We start from the raw sequence: 18980 nt of genomic DNA, 5'->3' as shown, positions 1-18980 counted from the left end.
GTTCTCCCTGACTCCCACTGCTCAAATCCTGTCCATTTTAACTACTAAATATTTACTGACTTCATCTCTTCATTTGCTTCCTTGTTGCCTCTGTGTCAGTTTGGATGCTATTTTCTGCATCACTGGAGCCTCTGCTTAACCAGTTTCCTTTTATCGTGGCATTTGTTATCACATGAGTGCCGAAGCCATCCTCCCGAAATGCAAAATGAATCTTATTTTTCATTGCCTACAGGACAGAGTTGAAACATCTGAGCTTAGCGTACTGATCACTCGTTATTTGGCTACTGCCTCCCTTGTCCCAGTTCCTCCATTGCCCAGCCCGTATTCCGGGCAGATGAGGTGTGGACTCGCCGTCCTCAGCAGTGCTTTTTATCTCTGGTGATTCTGTGCCTTCCCTCACTGTTCCCACGGCGGGGAGTGTGCTCCGACCCGCTTACCGTCAGCCCTCCTTCTCCTTCAAGGTCAGCGCCGGCGTCACCTTGGAAAGCATTCTTCCCTCATCAAGTCAGTGACTGTTGAAATGTTCATGCCTGTGTTGTAGCTCTGTTCTCTTTGTAGTGTAATTATTTATTTAAGGACTCTTCTGGTGCACTGATGGAGCCAAGTTTTATACAGGTGCGTATCATGAACAGCTACCAGTAGGCAAAGGGTAATTCCTCATTCAATGAATGGATCTCAGCAAAACCTAAAATTACAGAATTCAGGATCTCACAGGTACAGATAATGGTGAGTCCTCTAGCTTGTGAAAGTCGCTCAGTTGTGTCTGACTCTTTGCAACTCCATGGGCTATATAGTCCATGGAATTCTCCAGGCCAGAATACTGGAGTGGGTAGACTTTCCCTTCTCCAGGGGATCTTCCCAACCCAGGGATCAAACCCAGGTCTCCCGCGTTGCAAACAGATTCTTTATCAACTGAGCCACAAGGGAAGCCTAAGAATACTGGAGTTGGTAGGCTTTCCCTTCTCTAGGGGATCTTCCCAACCCATGGATGGAACCCAGGTCTCCCGCGTTGCAAACAGATTCTTTATCAGCTGAGCCACAAGGGAAGCCTAAGAATACTGGAGATGGTAGGAATCAACCTGGGGTCTCCTGCATTGCAGGCAGATTTTTTACCAACTGAACCATCAGGAAAGCCCCCACTCTAGATTAATGTTGGATATTTATTGTTTCAGGTGGGAAGGGGCTGTGGATTGAGAATGTATTATCACTTATGCTTAGGGTTTTCTTTCATAATTCAGATTTGGAGAGCTAAGTTTTAAAGGTGAAGCTACAGAAAGAAATGAGTGGAGTGAGAGTTTCAGAATATGGAGGTAATAAAGGTGTGGAGGGTGGAAGTACTCTGGGTCCTCAAACAAGTGCCCAAACCATGCAGATGGCAGGCTGAAGGAAGATAGTGAGGCACGCGAAGTGAGGACAGGACCCCAGACGGGGCTGCGTGTCCCCAGAGCCTGACGACACTGTACAGAGCTGGGCTCTGTACGTTGCATGCACCTTAGCATTTCTGTGGCTTCTCTGCTCTGCTAAACTTTCTGCAACATGTTTCTTGATAAGAGCCTCATGTTGGCAGGTTTCCTGTTTATGTGGTTCTAGTAGGGGTCTTGGAAATAGTAGTGGTTGTTTTAAAGGGAAAGAAAGAAAAGAAGGGAAACTCTGGAGGGTAGCTTTAGGGTCGGGGAGCAGTTTTCTTTCTACAGGTTGAGGAAAAAATAAATGGTGGTAGATTACTGTAGGTTAATGTTTGACTTAAGAATAAGTGTAATGGTATATTCAGCCATTTTGAGGAGAAAGCCTAGGTGAATTTTTTGATGATTGAAATTGTGTGTTTAATAGTCCTTTGCATTTATGTAACATATTGCACTTGACTAGTAGCTGTCATGTAGGTTCTCCTGTGATGCTCATAAGAATCCTATTATATAGGTAGTTTATCTGCTGGTACCTTCATCTTATAGACTTAGTTAAGTGACAGCATGGAGTTATGTCCAGACTGTTCACACGTGAATTTAATGTTATTGCAGATTGGGGAGATGAGATAATTTCTTGACAATGACTTCTTTATTTTGGAAATATACTTTTTGGGGGAGTGGGAAGGTGTAGGGTTTTTCTTGGATCCAGAGGGTAGGGCAGAGTTGAGGAGCTTTTGGGGGGTCAGCTGGGTGCCTAGCATCAGAGATCTTTGTTTCTTCTGGCCCTTGGACAGCCATAAAAGCTCTCTGTTGCTGGGTATCTTCTGAAGAGTGTCTCGGCCCTTACCGTCACATCCAGGCAGGACAGTCTGCAGTGGGGAAAGGCGAGTAGAGTTATTAGGCAGAATCTGACATCCAGGCTGGCTTCTGCTCCTGATTTACTATGTAACTTGGACAGGTGACCTAACTTCTGGGTTTCAGGTTACCCGTCTGTGAAAGGCAAGGACAGGAGGTACATAAGAGCTGAGATCCCTTTTGGTTCTTTATTTGTTTTATAAGAATCCCATTTTGCTCGGTCATGTGGATGGTATTGCCCAGGTGCTAGCAAGATCTTTGTTTCTGCTTTGTATGTGATGGGCTTTGTGATAATTATTTTTTTAATCTCTAAGGCAAGGAGACTCATTACCACGCTATTAGCAGAATCATTTGTTCATCTCAAATGAGAGATGAATGAGCCTAAACATTGTAAGCCTATAATGCCTTCCTGTCCTCCCCAAGGAACTTGTCCACTTTGCTGTGTCCCGACTGTACCTCTGTTACAGTCCTTATCCCATGTAGTATAATTGTTTATATATCGGTCTTCCCTGCTAGACTGTGAAATTCCTGAGGACTGGTGTGGGGAAAAACTTTCCAGTCCTGAGGGCTTAGACCAATGTCTGGGGCAAAGGGGGACCTCAGCAAAGTTTTCTCAGATGTAAGTGAAATGAAAATAATACATTTTAAAGTAAATGCTGAATTACTGTACTGGTCTGAATGTGTAATTCTGATAGTGATGCTTTTGACTTTTGAAGTTTAAAAAAAAAGGAGGGGTGGGCATTTGTTACTGCTTTGTCCTAACACTTCTTAGATGGTTTCAGAACATGAACTTTTTGTTTAGAGAGTCCCAACTGCCAGCCCTTTATTCTTTTGCTTCCCTCCTGTACCTGCTCCTGCTCTGTCACCCCAAACCCCCTGTAAAAATCTGGGGTCATATGGAATTTTTCTTGCCCAGAGTCTCATAAATCTGTAGTACTTTCTAATGTTATGTTTTACAAAACATGATGGGAAAGAAACTTTGTGAGTGACTTATGTGCAGTTGTGCAAATTATTATGGGTTCAGCGCCTGAGAAAAGTTAAACTGTGGTGTGTGGTCAAAAGATAACTTAGCCAGAGGCTGTGGAACTAGCGTAGTAGTTGTTTCGGTTTTTTTGTTTGTTTGGTTTTTTCTTTTTGTCGACATCGAATGGCAATGATCCTATGAGATGTGGACTGTTAGAAAATTTTATAGACAAGTTGAAATTCATCCAGATGGAGAGAATCATAAAACTTTTCTCCACGTTTTGTTCAGGAAGGATAGTCTTGCATGATGATTGGTATATAGCAAAGTTGGATTCTCTGTGAAATCAGTAGAGTTCAAAAACAGAGGGGTTATTTTTTATTTTTTGGAGTACCTTTTAGGTTATTTTAGGGTTATGTTAGAAAATTGTACTTCTTTTTTTCTGGCTTGACAGATGATATATGCTTCTCCAATGGAGGCTAGATGAATAATGGGGAGAGGGGAGACTGAAAGGAACTCTTCTGCTCACTGTCTTTCTGTGACACTGAGAACTTTATTTTCTGCACAGAGTTGGTGTCCTGTATGGTCTTGGAGCTTTGAGTCACCATCAGGTTACTGCATCCTTGCATCCCATTCAGTTACATTCCTTTTCCTCAAAGTCAGGAAATAAGACATTTTGTACAAGTCAAGAAATAATTTTACTGGGTTTAATTTAATTTATACATCAACTTAGCTATACAAATATAGGAAAAATATCCCCCACCCTATGCCCAACCAACTCCCTTGAATACTGAAGTAGTATTCTGAGGATAAACTAATTTCCCCTTTTCATGAAACAATAAAACAGTGTCAAAGCAAGCCTATATAGGATCTTCTGAAGACAGATGCAATAGATACACATTTATATGAGCAATTTTTTATATTTAAGACCTTTCAGCATATGTGTTTTATGTATTTCAATGTGTTTAAAGCCTTACTGGAAATAATTTAAATGGTACTGGACCTAGTTTGTAGCTTCTCTGCCAGAAACCCACAGAGTAATCTTATTTATAAGTTATTTCACTTCTTTGGGTTTAGTTTACTCATCTGGTAAACAAGGGTGTTGAAATTGAGGTAATGCAGCATTGGTGGAAAAGTGTGTTGGCTTTGAAGCAAACTGCTCTCCACTGTACCATCAAACCACTAGTATTGGTTTTGAAGCAGACTAAACTGGTGTAATTTCTACCTCTACCACGTATTGAGTATATGAGTTTTGGAAACTCATTTAAATTCTCTGGGTTCTCCTTTTATCCACTCTATTAATGACTTGTTCTTCTTCCAAATCAGTTCAGTTCAGTTGCTCAGTCGTGTCCGACTCTTTGCCAACCCCATGAGCTGCAGCACGCCAGGTCTCCCTGTCCAACACCTGTCCAACACAAAACTCACCTCTTATCTTAATTCTCTTAACCTTTGTTTGAATAATGAGAATCTGATGTCTCATGGGCAGGATTGAAGCCAGCAGAGGAGCTTGAGCAATGGCATTGGGTTCTGTGATTAAGAAAGTAGCTGCCTTAGTCAGCTTGGGCTTCCATAACAAAATACCATGTACTTGTTTACTTAAACTGCAAGTCTATTTTCTCACACTTCTGGAGACCAGAAGGCCAAGATCAAGTGCCAGCACGGTCAGTTTTTGGTGAAGACTCCCTTCTTAGATGGTAGATGGCTGCCTAACCTGTGTCCGCACAGAGCAAGGTGAGAGAGGGGGCAAGAATGAGACTGTGAGAGAATGAGCAAGCTCACCGGTGTCCCGTATTAGAAGGCCACTGGTTCCATCGTGATGGCCCACCCTGATGACCTCACCTAAATCTCGTTATTCTCTCTCAAAGGGCCCGCCTCCAAATACCATCATCTTGGGGGGGGGGTCATGCTTCAGTATATGGATGTTGGGGAGATATAATTCAGTTGATGGAAGTAGGGGAGTTAGGAAGTAAGGCAGGCACAGTGGTGATGAGAGTTGCCTGGGGTGGACGGTAAGCATCTGCCTCTGTCAGCTTCGCTGGATCCAGTGCTGTCCGTCAGTAGTCCTGAGACTTCTGCATTCTGTGGAGCAATGCTCTGCTTAGTTGCTCAGTCATGTCTGACTCTTTGCGACCCCGTGGACTGTGGCCCACCAGGCTCCTCTGTCCACGGGGACTCTCCAGGCAAGAATACTTGAGTGGCTTGCCATGCCCTCCTCCAGGGGGTTTTCCCAACCCAGGGATCGAACCCAGGTCTCCTGCATTGTAGGTGGATTCTTTACTGTCTGATCCACCAGGGAAGCCCTATGGAGCAATACATTTTAGAAAAAGGTTTGGAGCCAGTATTTTTTTAAGTCAGTATACTGAAGTAAATCTGCCATCCTACTGCTGGTTTCTATTGCTGTTTCTGTTTTAAAAAATACATTTAACAAATGTGGGAAAAACACAATCTGAATAAAAGATGGATTAAATAAATTTGGCTCTACTAAGTTCAGTTCAGTTCAGTCGCTCAGTCGTGTCTGACTCTTTGTGACCCCATGAACCGCAGCACGCCAGGCCTCCCTGTCCAACACCAACTCCCGGAGGCCACCCAGGCTCATGTCCATTGAGTTGGTGATGCCATCCAGCCATCTCATCCTCTGTTGTCCCCTTCTCCGGCACTCAATCTTTCCTAGCATCAAGGTCTTTTCCAATGAGTCAGCTCTTCACATCAGGTGGCCAAAGTATTGGAGTTTCAGCTTCAGCATCAGTCCCTCCAGTGAACACCCAGAACTGATCTCCTTTAGGATGGACTGGTTGGATCTCCTTGCAGTCCACGGGACTCTCAAGAGACTTCTCCAGCACCACAGTTCAAAAGCATCAATTCTGCAGCGCTCAGCTTTCTTCACAGTCCAACTCTCACATCCATACATGACCACTGGAAAAACCATAGCCTTGACTAGACGGACCTTTGTTAGCAAAGTAATGTCTCTGCTTTTTAATATGCTGTCTAGGTTGGTCATAACTTTCCTTCGAAGGAGTAAGCATCTTTTAATATCATGGCTGAAATCACCATCTGCAGTGATTTTGGAGCTCCCCAAAATAAAGTCTCTCACTGTTTCCACTGTTTCCCCATCTATTTGCCATGAAGTGATGGGACTGGATGCTGTGATCTTAGTTTTCTGAATGTTGAGCTTCAAGCCAACTTTTTCACTCTCCTCTTTCACTTTCATCAAGAGGGTCTTTAGTTCCTCTTCACTTTCTGCCATAAAGGTGGTATCATCTGCATATCTGAGGTTATTGATATTTCTCCCGGCAATCTTGATTCCAGCTTGTGCTTCTTCCAGCCCAGCGTTTCTCATGATGTACTCTGCATATAAGTTAAATAAGCAGGGTGACAATATACAGCCTTGACGTACTCCTTTTCCTATTTGGAACCAGTCTGTTCCTTGTCCAGTTCTAACTGTTGCTTCCTAAGCTGCATACAGGTTTTTCAAGAGGCAGGTCAGGTGGTCTGGTATTCCCATTTCTTTCAGAATTTTCTGCAGTTTATTGTGATCTACACAGTCAAAGGTTTTGGCATAGTCAATAAAGCTCTACTAAAAAACTCACCAAATTGCCCTTTTGTGAACCAGTGAAAGCTTTGTGGGTAGATAGTGAAGTTTACTTCCATTATATAGAATGATTTTTTTTAAGTTTGTGTTTGTTCATTTTGACAGAGATTAATCTCTTCAGAGCTGCTACTGAAACATATTTTCATTAAGTTCCTGTAAAGGAAAACTTACTTTTTCTCTCCTAGTTGGTATGAGTGATATCTTGTTTAATTATCTAATGTTTTATTTAATAATCTATTTAATTATCTAATGTTTTATTTGTAATAATTCTTCTTTTAAGAAGACTGCTGTAGGGTGAATGTGAACATATAATACTCATTGACTTAAGAACTGTTTGGTAGGAGAGCAGTGTGGTGTGGTAACAGGGTCAAGATGTAAATATGTATACCTAGATTCAGAGTCTGTCTTGGTCCTCATTGGTTAATGTAGTTATCTATGCTGGGGGGAAAAACAACCAGAATTCAATGTGGAAATGTAAGGGACTAGGGGGATGGTCTTGTAGAATTAATGAAGGTTGGTGTTTTTCAATGCTCTCTGACCCGAATCTTAGAATAATTGCATTTCCCTTTAGTGACTATAAATTTACCTTGCTTCCATATGTATTTGTATTCATATGACAAATGGATGTAGGATTTCACCTTTTGTATCCTTCATTGCTCAATTTAGAAAGACAATATAATAATGAAACAAGAATTTATCTGCTTTGTAACTATATGATGGTACCTATAAATCTAGATTGAAACGGGCCTTCCTTTAAATACAGTGTGAATGAATAAGCAAGTTCTCTTACAAATGAATCAAAATAGTCCAGTTTTCAATATATAAAAGTGAAATACATATGTATTTGAATGGTTTTTCTATATCTATATCTATATATATATATACACCAATTTTATCAAGAAAGATGAGTATATGTTATATGCATGTACTTTTGGTGTCTATTTATAGGGTGGATTAAAATAGCAAGAAATAAAAGCAAAGTTGAGGAGTGCAAACTCAAAGCAATGTAAAAACAATACAAAAAACGAGGGAAAAATTCCCTAGCAGTAGTAGAATTGTAAACAGTTACAATCATAGGATTACAGTTGTGCCGTTAAAACTGTTCTTTGTGTAAAGTGTTCTTCATTTAGTGGGTAGAACAGATAGCAAGGGGATGACTTTCTTTGACCCATGTGGGTTTTCTAGCTGAGGAATGAAGTAACTTGGAACCACGCTGGGCTTTTCTACTGAGCATGCCCTTCTCCAGCGGGGTCTGGCCTGGGTGGGGCTGGTCTTGCTCATTACGCAGTTGGAAGCTGGATTTCCATCCTCTTTCCACAGCTTTCTAATGACAGGGAACAGCAGACAGCGGGCTCGATGTACTTCTATAAAACTGCGTATGTATTTCGAGTTGGGGAGTGTTCGGAAATTTCTATTGTAGCAGTTAGGTTTGGGGGTATATACTCGTTTTTGCTTTTGAAAAAAGTTTGCCTTTCGGACTGTCAGTATCTAGGAGACTGAGAATTTGGACAGTACTCATGTATAGAGTACAGAGTAGATGGAATCTGATTATGTGCACTATCTGGCAAGAGAATATGTTCAGTTATATTTGAACCAAGCCCTGTGAAAAATGTGTATGTATTTTTAGACTATTTGTTTGCATTTTCTAAGGCAAATGTTGAGTTTTGTCAAGTTATCTTTAACATAATTGCCTTTTTAGGTTTGACCTATGAGAATAGTGGAGCCAGCTGGTTTTAGATATTTATTCTACTGTTTCACAATTGATTTATTCAGTGGTACTATATACTGTACAAAAATGAATCATTCCTAAAGCACAATGAGGACTATGTAAGGTTAATAGCATACAGTTTTTTTTTTAGCATGTTAAAAGATGATAGATTTCAATTATCATGAAAATGAAACATTTTATAAGTTAACTCCTTTGATTAAAAAACATTACGGCTAGCAGAGATTTGAATTTGCTTTTTACTTTTAGCATCTACAGATTAATGGTCATTAAGAGCTATCAAGAATTATATATTGTTTTAATGCTGTCATGGCCTAAGTAAATATTAATTGAATAATAGGTATCAACTTCTTTTACTGAATATTTAATCTTTTGTCACATTGAAGAAATGTGAAAACCCACCATGTTGCCCAGATTCAAACATCCAAATTTAGAAAAAGTCGTCTTCATGCTTCTTCTTGATATAATTTACCTGCCTAACAACCTTCCTGGGGAAAGAAACTTGTTCCGTTGCTGCTTTCTGACAAAATGAAAAGCAGTACCATTGTGATGGCCAGATTACATCTGTAAGTTCCTTCTTTGCTGTTGACATTGCCCGGAATGTTCTTAGACCATTGAGGAAATTACTGAGTGTTTTGTGGGGGGAGGTGCATATATACTTGTGAAGTTTAAGCTTTCTGTTTTTAGGTTTAACAAAGAATTGTCTCTTCAAACTATTGACACCTCAGGTGAGGGAATAAATGTCTATGGAATTGATGCTGATGACCTGGACAGTCATTCATAGGACCCCCACCTTCCCTATGGACTGTCTATTTTGGAGTGTTCCAGTACTTGTTGTATGATATATTGATGACCTATTGTTTAGCATCATAGCTGGATCACAAAGAAAGTTGGAATGAGAAATTTTAAACTTTGGCTTGAAAATTTTGTTGGCTTGAAACTTTTGGTGGGTTCCAAGGGTTGGAATACCTAGCATATTCTTCAGTAGATTCTCTACCAAATCACTTTTACAGATGTTGCATTTTGAGAATCTTACCTCCAAAGAAACAAATATATTTAGCCAAAGTGAAAGCTTGTCCCTAGCCAGCATGACCTAAAAAGTAGTTGTTTAAAACTGACTAAGTAGTTTTGAATGTACTAATGCTTAGAGTAGAACTACTTGGGGAAAAGAAAAAGTTTTTAAGCATTCCAGATGGCATGTCTGTAATTCCATTGTAATTACATCTTTTCCCGCCTGGGGAAAGTTGCTTTTATCACGCTTGGAGGGTCCATATGCTAACGGTCTATGGCACCTTTAGCCAACCGACTGGAGGACTGGCCTTCACATTGGGATCTGCTTACCTAAGCTAGAAAAATTGTTCCGTTTATAGTCTCATATTTTAAGAATACATGTTATGCATTGATGTAACTCTTTGGCAGTGCTGTAAATATTGTAAAATGATAGAGGAGCTAACGACCAAAACTGAAAAAGTGAATTCCATTTTTTGACAAGGTTTAGATATTTATGCCTGTCAACGGCAGCGTTCCAAAGCTTATGGAGAAGAGGATTTGAAAGTGTGAGATCAGTGTAGGCTCCAGCCTGGTGGCCTTGTCATGGCCTGAGGAGTTGATTGAGTTTGACAGGCTTTTGTCTTATGACCTATTAAAATGCAGCGTCTGCAGCCTGTGCATTTATCCTGTGCAGTTAACCTTGGTGGATTTGTTGTTAGCTTATTTGGGAAAAGCCTCCTGAACCACTGTTATTTTTTAGCTAAAGAATTTAGAGTTTACTTCACACAGAAATAATATTAGACTGGTTGTAGATGACTGCTTGATATCAGGTGAGTTTTACGTTGGGGCTGAGTAAGGATCCCGCTCAGAAGGTGGTTGTGGGATGATTCAGAAGTGTATTCCCTGGTGTCTCTTATGACAAGGTGAGAATTTTGGTGGTGTTTTTGCTGTTGGGAGCCTAGTTATGACATCATTGGAAGAAACTGCAAGTAGGTATATTTTTCTTCTCCATAGAACATTCTGTTTAATGATGGTGGTCCAAAGCAATGTTCCCCGAACACTAGGAACATCACAAAAGACAGTTATCGAGAAGCTGCCGGCTGCCTACCAGTGCACTGGGAACATGCAGTTACTTATTTGCACAACAGTACCCCCTTCATGGGAGCACAGGAGCAGATGCGGGGTGGGGAAGCGGTGTGGACAGGAAACACGACATCCTCATGCTGCTCAAGCCAATTTTATTCCTGCCTTTCCCTCTAAATGAGGAGGAAGCTGCAGATCAAGATTGGAGATGTTTGTGTGTGACCAGCTTAGGAATTTAATAAGAATCTTCCCATGCTGTTTTACTCTCCTTTGAAAACATTTCCTCAACTTTCAGAGAAATTATTTCCAAGTTCTCTGTTCCAACTCCTCCAGCAGAGAATAAGGAATACTAATTTTTTTTTTTTTGGCCTACCTGTGTAGGCACAGATATTTTTGTTAGCAAAAGACAGATTTTTGTTTTAGCTTCACTCTGAGAAGGATAAAAAGCTGGCAAAGTTTCCTAAGGAACTCTAGGGGCTATTATTATTTTTATGAGATGAATACTTGATGAACTTCTTAAAAGATGTCTATCTCGCTGCTGTAAAAGCTTAGGTGTTTGAGCTTCTCCTGCTTTCAAGAACAGGCTATGCCTGGTAAGGCGTGGGTTTGTAAAGTATGCTGAATCGGAGGCTAGGAGAAATATTCTTTTGAGAATGTAGAGATAATCTTAAAGGTCATATGCTAAGAAATCAGTTTTATTTTAGGCTGTCTTAATGCAGCTGCTGAGCTGGAATAGATTGGAAGGCTTTTGCACCCAGACCATTCATTTGTGAGGTCAGAGCTATGTGACGGGTCAAAGCGACATCATCACTTGTGGCAGTGTGGCATTCAGGTTGTCTCCAAGAAAGCCGACCGATCGTGCTGGGTTCGCATAATGCATAAAACGTTTTAATGCATGAGTATTGTCCTCCTAATAAAGTATTTAAGTCTTCAGTTTGCAGACTCCACTCAGTGATGTCTTTGTCTCCATATCTGCATCTCTGCACTTCATCCACCCAGTCATCATCCATTCCCCATAATCACTGCTGTTTTCGTCATGCTTATACAGATGGATGCGTGCACGTGGATTCACACACTTAGGCCTCCCGCTCACATTACTTTCAGCCCACAAGGCGCAGCTTGTCTGATGTGCTGTCTGAATCTTGCTTTTTGGACTTGTGTAACTGGGAGATATTTCTGTAATAGGTGGAAACCTTCCCCTTTTTCTTTATAGCTGCATAGTATTCTGTTGTATGAAGGTCGCATAGTGTCACCTATTGATGAACACTGATCTGTTGCTGTTACAAGCAGCGTTACAGGGAATCATCGGTGTGTAAGTGTTGTACATATTCAGATGTATCTGCCCCACAAGCAGAGTAACTGGTTTAGAATGTGTGCGCATTTGGAACTTTGATACCTGTTGGCACACTGACTCCCATTGGATCTGTCCCAATTTACTCTTTTACTGGCAGTTATCTGAGAATGCCTCTGTTCCCATAATCTTGCTCAGTGATTACATGATTAAGCTTTTGGATTTTTCCATGCTAAATTTTTAAACTGTATTTATTTTACTATGAGTGTGGTAAGCATCTTTTCATGGGTTCATACATTTCATGGGTCCTTTGTATTTCTTTTTTTTCCTCTTAACTTTTTACTCATCTTTCAGTCACTTTTTCCCCTATTGGATGGTTGGTCAGCCTAGCTGACAATTTATTTTGGAAGTTTTTTCTTTAACTTTTTATTTTGTATTGGAGTATAGCCTGTTAACAATGTTGTGATGGATTCGGATGAACAACGACGGGACTCAGCCATACATACACCCATGTCCATTCTCCCTTAAACTCCCTGTTTTGCAGTTTTGATGTTGAAGAAATTTATAACCAGGTCTATTTTATTAGGCTTTTTATTGAAATTACTTAAATTCTGCTATAGAGCAAATATGTTTCTAGCAAATACAATTGAGAATGAGAATTAAGTGCTCTTTAAAAAGCATGATACCAAAAAAAGAAAAAAAAAAAAAAGAAAAAAAAAATAAAAAGCATGATACCTATTTGTGTTTTATGAGTCTTTAACCAAGATTTCCCATGTGTGACTTCCTGAAGAGATGACAACGGTGGATGTAAAGAAAACCATGGTCAGCTTTTCAAACTGGTTGTGGTTTCTGAATTTAAATTTCCAAAAGTTCTGAATTAATGGCAAGTGGTTTAAATATGTATTGCTGCTAAGAGTAGGCTTCTTTCATCTGTGTTACTGATGTCTGGTACATAGGTTATGACAGTCCTCAGAAAACATTTGTTTGAAAGGAGGGGCTAAGAGGCTGATAAAACCCACATCCTGAAAATGGGTAAAACTTATCAGGGGCTCTGTTAAAACATGTTGCTTTGGATTGTAGACGACCACCAAATGGTAGTAATAGTTTATGGATTTTTGTTTTTCAACAAATAATGAACTTTAAGGAATTGTGCTAGATGCTGGCTATATGACAGTGAACTTGTTTGAGACTGCTGGCAGGATTGCCCGAAGTCTTTGGAGCCAGATGGCCTGGGTTTGGATCCTGGCTCTTCTGTTTACTGGTTGTGCGGCTCTGCTCATGGCATTGATCCTCATTTACCTTCTTCTTCTTCTTTTTTGAATTTTTATTTTTTTGATATTTTATTTTATTTTATTTATTTATTTTTTCCTTTATTTTTATTAGTTGAAGGCTAATTACTTTACAATATTGTAGTGGTTTTTGCCATACATTGACATGAATCAGCCATGGATTTACACATATTCCCCATCCTGAACCCCCCTCCCGCCTCCCTCCCCATCCCATCCCTCTGGGTCTTCCCAGTGCACCAGCCCCGAGCACTTGTCTCATGCATCCAACCTGGGCTGGTGATCTGTTTCACCCTAGATAATATACATGTTTCAATACTATTTGCTCAGATCATCCCACTCTCGCCTTCTCCCATAGAGTCCAAAAGTCTGTTCTGTACATCTGTGTCTCTTTTTCTGTCTTGCATATAGGGTATCATTCCCATCTTTCTAAATTCCATATATATGCGTTAGTATACTGTATTGATGTTTTTCTTTCTGGCTTACTTCATGTATAATGGGCTTCAGTTTCATCCACCTCATTAGAACTGATTCAAATGAATTCTTTTTAATGGCCGAGTAATATTCCATTGTGTATATGTACCACAGCTTTCTTATCCATTCGTCTGCTGATGGGCATTTAGGTTGCTTCCATGTCCTGGCTATTATAAACAGTGCTGCAATGAATATTGGGGTACCTCATTTACCTTCTTGATCCTCGTTTACCTTCTTCATCTGCAGCATGAAAGTAATTTTAGTTTCTACCACAAAGGCTGTGAGTATTAAAGGAATTGCTTCATGTAAAATCTCTAGAAAAGTCTTCAGCCAATAGCTGATATTTTCATTATTTATTGTTATTTCTATTCTTACTATTAATATCCTTAGTGAAGATTCAAATATTCAGTTCAGTTCAGTCACTCAGTCATGTCCAACTCTTTGCGACCCCATGAATTGCAGCACGCCAGGCCTCCCTGTCCATCACCGGCTCCTGGAGTTTACTCAAACTCGTGCCCATCGAGTCGGTGATGCCATCCAACCATCTCATCCTCTGTCATCCCCTTCTCCTCCCGCCTTCAATCTTTCCCACCATCAGGGTCTTTTCCAATGAGTCAGCTCTTCGCATCAGGTGGCCAAAGTACTGGAGTTTCAGCTTCAACATCAGTCCTTCCAATGAACACCCAGGACTGATCTCTTTTAGGATGGACTGGTTGGATCTCCTTGCTGTCCAAGAGACTCTCAAGAGTCTTCTCCAAAACCACAGTTCAAAAGCATCAATTTTTCGGCACTCAGGTTTCTTCACAGTCCAACTCTCACATCCTTACATGATCACTGGAAAAACCATAGCCTTGACTAGACGGACCTTTGTTGGCAAAGTAATGTCTCTGCTTTTTAGTATGCTATCTAGGTTGGTCATAACTTTCCTTCCAAGGAGTAAGCGTCTTTTAATTTCATGGCTGCAATCACCAAGTGCAGTGATTTTGGAGCCCCCCCAAAATAAAATCTGACACTGTTTCCACTGTCTCCCCATCTATTTCCCATGAGGTGATGGGACCAGATGCCATGATCTTAGTTTTCTGAATGTTAAGCTTTAAGCCAACTTTTTCACTCTCCTCTTTCACTTTCATCAAGAGGCTGTTTAGTTCTTCTTCACTTTCTACCATAAGGGTGGTGTCATCTGCATATCTGAGGTTATTGATATTCTTCCGGCAATCTTGATTCCAGCTTGTGCTTCTTCCAGCCCAGCGTTTCTCATGATGTACTCTGCATATAAGTTAAATAAGCAGGGTGACAATATACAGCCTTGACGTACTCCTTTTCCTATTTGGAACCAGGAAGATTAGTGAAGATTCAGATATAGTCCCTTCTTTTTTAGAATCCCTATATGATGACTGTGGCCCAGCATTTATTATGAGTTTATTTTGTGCCAGGCACTTTATGTATAGCATCTAATTTAACCCTTATAGTCACCCAGTGGGTATGTATAAATATCCCCGTTTTGCTGATGAGGAAACTGAGACTCAGTGAGCCTCAATAACTTTTCTGTGGTTCCATGGCTAGTATGAGACAGCTGGAATCCTAACCCTGGTCTCTTCAGTTCCTAGACTTGATCTCCAAATCATCATGTTATTTTATCCAAAGATTATAGCTGGTTTCGCACACAAAGAATGTAGCTCCGGCTCTGGCCTTTACAAAAATTCAGGGCCCCGTCTGAGAGAAGGAATTTGAGCAAACACAGTTCATTGATAATTCTGAGCCCACAACTCAGTGTCCGTAATTGATTAACGAGGAGCCAACAGCATTCTGGATGTCTCTATCACCTTGATGAGGGTGTGAGGCTGGAGCGCCCCAAATGACAAGCTTCATGTGCATTTTGATTATGAGAATGATGGTACGGAGCTTTGGGATCCTTGGTGATTCATGCATAGCCTCTGGTATCCTGAGCTCTGGGAAAGGGCAGCTGTCCCTCGGTGACCCTAGTTGCCTGCGGAAAAGGCTTTGCCTCGCTCAGATTTTTTTCTTGGCTTGATTCTTAATGAGAACAGCAGAGACTTGCTTTTAACAAATCAGATTGTTAGCACTTATCTTAGGTGTTTTGGGGCTTCGACATTGTGGAGAATAATGCCTTGATTTTCACATACCCTCCTCTCCAGTGTACGAATAAGGGGAATCATACTTTGAACTCTAAGATAGTTTCTTTCGTTTTTATTTAGAGTTGATAGAATGAAGAATTAATGGCTTATCTCACTAATATTAACTCCAATGTGCTGTGCAGTGCTTAGTCGCTCAGTCGTGTCTGACTTTTTAATGACCCGTGGACTGTAACTTGCCAGGCTCTTCTGTCCATGGGGATTCTCCAGGCAGAATACTGGAGTGGGTTGCCATGTCCTCCTCCAGGGGATCTTCCCAACCCAGGGATCAAATCCAGGTCTCCCTCATTGCAGGCAGATTCTTTACCATCTGAGCCGCCAGGGAAGCCCAAGAACACTGGAGTGGGTAGCCTATCCCTTCTGCAGGGGCTCTTCCTGACCTAGGAATCGAACCGGGGTCTCCTGCATTGCAGGCAGATTCTTTACCAGCTGAGCTACCAGGGAAGACCATTATCTCTAATACTAGGTTTTCAAAGATTGAACATCTGGAAAAAGTGGGGCATTTGGACAATCATAGCTTTTAGGCTTGAGGGCTCTAAAACCCAGTGGGGAGTAATAATCGCCTGAGTTGGTTCTATATGTATTCCTACTTTCTTAGGGATTAGTTTCTAACGCTTGCCTCAGAATATGCAGAGACTAATAGTGACTGCAAGGAACCGTACCCCCTGGTTTAATTGTTTAAACCATGGGGAGCAGTATGTTATCTCACGTGATGGGAAGCTCAACTCCAGGACCTGGTCACCGGTAGCATGCCCAGCAGGCTGGTCCTCTTCCCTGTAACTTTTGCCAGTGCCTTCTGCTATATGTCACTTTGTCTCCAGGCCTTCCCCCCTCATGGATTATTCAGGATGGTAACAGCACTTCTGGGAGCCACATACACAGTGTTTAGAGGCAGGAGAGGGGGCCTTCTTTTCTTGTGGCTCTTTCTAGACAGAGGCATCCTTCCCCAGGAGCCCACCAACGGACTTTTACATGTTTTCCTGGCAGAGGGATGGGGAGCTACCATGATTACCCTACGCCAGCACACCATTACCTTGTGGCCTGACCTGGAGCCAGCCTCTGCTGGCACGCGTGTGGAAAAGAGAAAAGCTGAACAAGATTTGAGTTCTGTTAAAAAGTAGTGGAAAGGCTGGAGGAAATTCATGCTCTGAATGTAATCCGATCCTGCCTAGACTTGAGTTAGCAAAGGGCTACAGTTCATATCTTTTGTATATGTGGGTTTAATTTAAACCAGATGTTTACTTATATCTTTATAGAATAGTTCTCTCTCTCTTATAGGCCCTTTATCCCTTTAAAAGAAACCAAACAAACGATGTAATGTGTTATTAAGGTAACTAGGGTGGGCAGCATTGAATTATTTAAAAAATAACTCTGTTTACCCTCACCGTATAGATAATTTAAACTAACAAATAGTCCCTTTGAAATGTAGTTGTATGTATTTGGACATGGGATATAGTATTTTCTAGACCTTTTGACACTGAAGAAAAATAAGCCTACAAAGGAGAGGAATTACTTTCAGTCGGCTCTCAGCCTGCCTGTTTTTGTTATTACTTCTCTCTCTCCAGATATTTTTCTTCTTTCCTCCCTTTCTTCCTCCTCTTCTTCCCTCCTTCCCTTAAAAAAAATGTTGACCATTTTTTGAGAAGCATCGCTCTTATTACTTCCTAGGTACAGTTAGGTGACTGCTTAGTCATTCCTTTTTTGGGGTTGCTGTTTTGTTTTTCTCACATTCACATAAAAGAAGGTAGTAGGTGTATTAAAAGACCTTTTCTTGGGATCCAGGAAATTTGTTTTCTTAGGATCCAGAGATCTGTTTGGGGAGATGAATGTAAGAAAGTGATTGTGGGTTTCAGAAAGTGGCTCTCTATATCCTCTGCCCAGTCACAACGATGGATTAAAAACAGGATTTGTCACACTGGAAAGTGACCAAATTGGAACTGTGTACACGTTGCCAATATTTTTAAAGTTTGTCTTTCTGGCACATTTTGTTCCTGTCTCAAAGGAAAGCCTCTTGCCATACCTTACCCCCATTTTTCAAGTTTAGAAATGCATGTTCCCCATTCTGTAAATCTTGAATTCCCTAACGAATGGATCGAGCTCTGTCGATAGAAATCAAAGACCTCCTGTTGCTTGTGATCTCAGCAGAGGATGGGAGCTCCTCAGTCGGCAGCAGCTCCTGCCCTCTTCCTCCTGGACACGGGTTTTATTAACAGTGAGGACTCTTAGAGTAGCGCTGCTTCTCTCAAGGTTTTAAGGAAACATCTGGACCCAATAATGAACATGGACTTCTGCTTGAAGTTCTTTGTAGGAGTGTCTAGATTGTGTATCTTCTTGCTTGGCTTTGCTTACTGTTGTCCTCTTTTTAAGGGCTGGTGTGTTGCTAACGTTGTTGGCATAATATTACAGGATAGATAGTTTAGGCTACTGGTAGTGACTGCACCTTGGAGCCTGCCTCCTTTTTTCAACATCAGAAAAAAGAGTCGCTTCATGTAATATAGCTCTTTACCTGAGCTGTGCTGCTCCTCTGGTGGTGATAGTTTTCTGCTTGGTTGTGTGTTAAATGATGTGTGCTTTTTCTCATGGAGCTATTACAATAATGAACGCTTTTATCAACCCAGATGGAGCTTGCCAACATGGTAATTGTGTCAAGAGCTCATGCCTGTCTAATGGGCTGACTGTTCACAGCAGTGTTCTTTTTGGTGGCTGATAAGTAGGGTGGTCTTTACTTAGTATGTTATGTAACTATCTTAATGATGGATTTTAGGTATTTGTAATTAAAGCTGAGTGGAATGAGCGTTGCTGGAGTTTGAGTGCTTTCTGGTTCTGGCTTTGCCCACCTGGCTTTGTAATCTCAGGCAAATCTCCTAGTCTTGCTGAGCCTCAGTTTCCTTGTTGATAAGATAAAATGAAGGTATTAGTCCAGACAACACTCATTCAGTAAATATTTATCTGATGTCCCTTATGTGCCAGTCTAGATGCTGGGAACATAGCAGTGAAATAAAAGAAAGATCCCAAGATCTCAACCCTCAGGGGGCTTTCATTTTAGTGGAGGGCTTGCGTTCCACTGCAGGAGTTTCCATTTTAGTGGGCGGTGGTATTTAAAGGCTTATCCACATTTGGAGCTCGGAGCGGTGCAGGCATGATAATTATGGTGAATGGATGTGCTATA

The 18980-nt window shown here is 41.0% G+C and overlaps 1 protein-coding gene across 13 annotated transcripts in view; it reads left to right on the top strand.

Annotated features, from left to right (window-relative positions):
* EPB41L2 (erythrocyte membrane protein band 4.1 like 2) overlaps positions 1-18980 on the top strand; it is a 205862-nt gene that overhangs the window by 74474 nt on the left and 112408 nt on the right. The window contains exon 1 of one of the 13 annotated variants that reach the window (XM_043888090.1): positions 8067-8184. The exons of the other annotated variants lie outside the window; for them this stretch is intronic. The gene's annotated coding sequence lies outside the window, so the exon portion shown is untranslated. Of the gene's footprint in view, positions 1-8066; positions 8185-18980 lie in introns of those variants that run through there. 13 annotated transcript variants of the gene reach the window in all.

The sequence above is a fragment of the Cervus elaphus genome, chromosome 26, assembly GCF_910594005.1.
Source record: "Cervus elaphus chromosome 26, mCerEla1.1, whole genome shotgun sequence".
Taxonomy (NCBI): Eukaryota; Metazoa; Chordata; class Mammalia; order Artiodactyla; family Cervidae; genus Cervus; species Cervus elaphus.
Note: the sequence above shows the minus strand (reverse complement) of the source record. Positions and strands in the feature narration are given on the sequence as shown.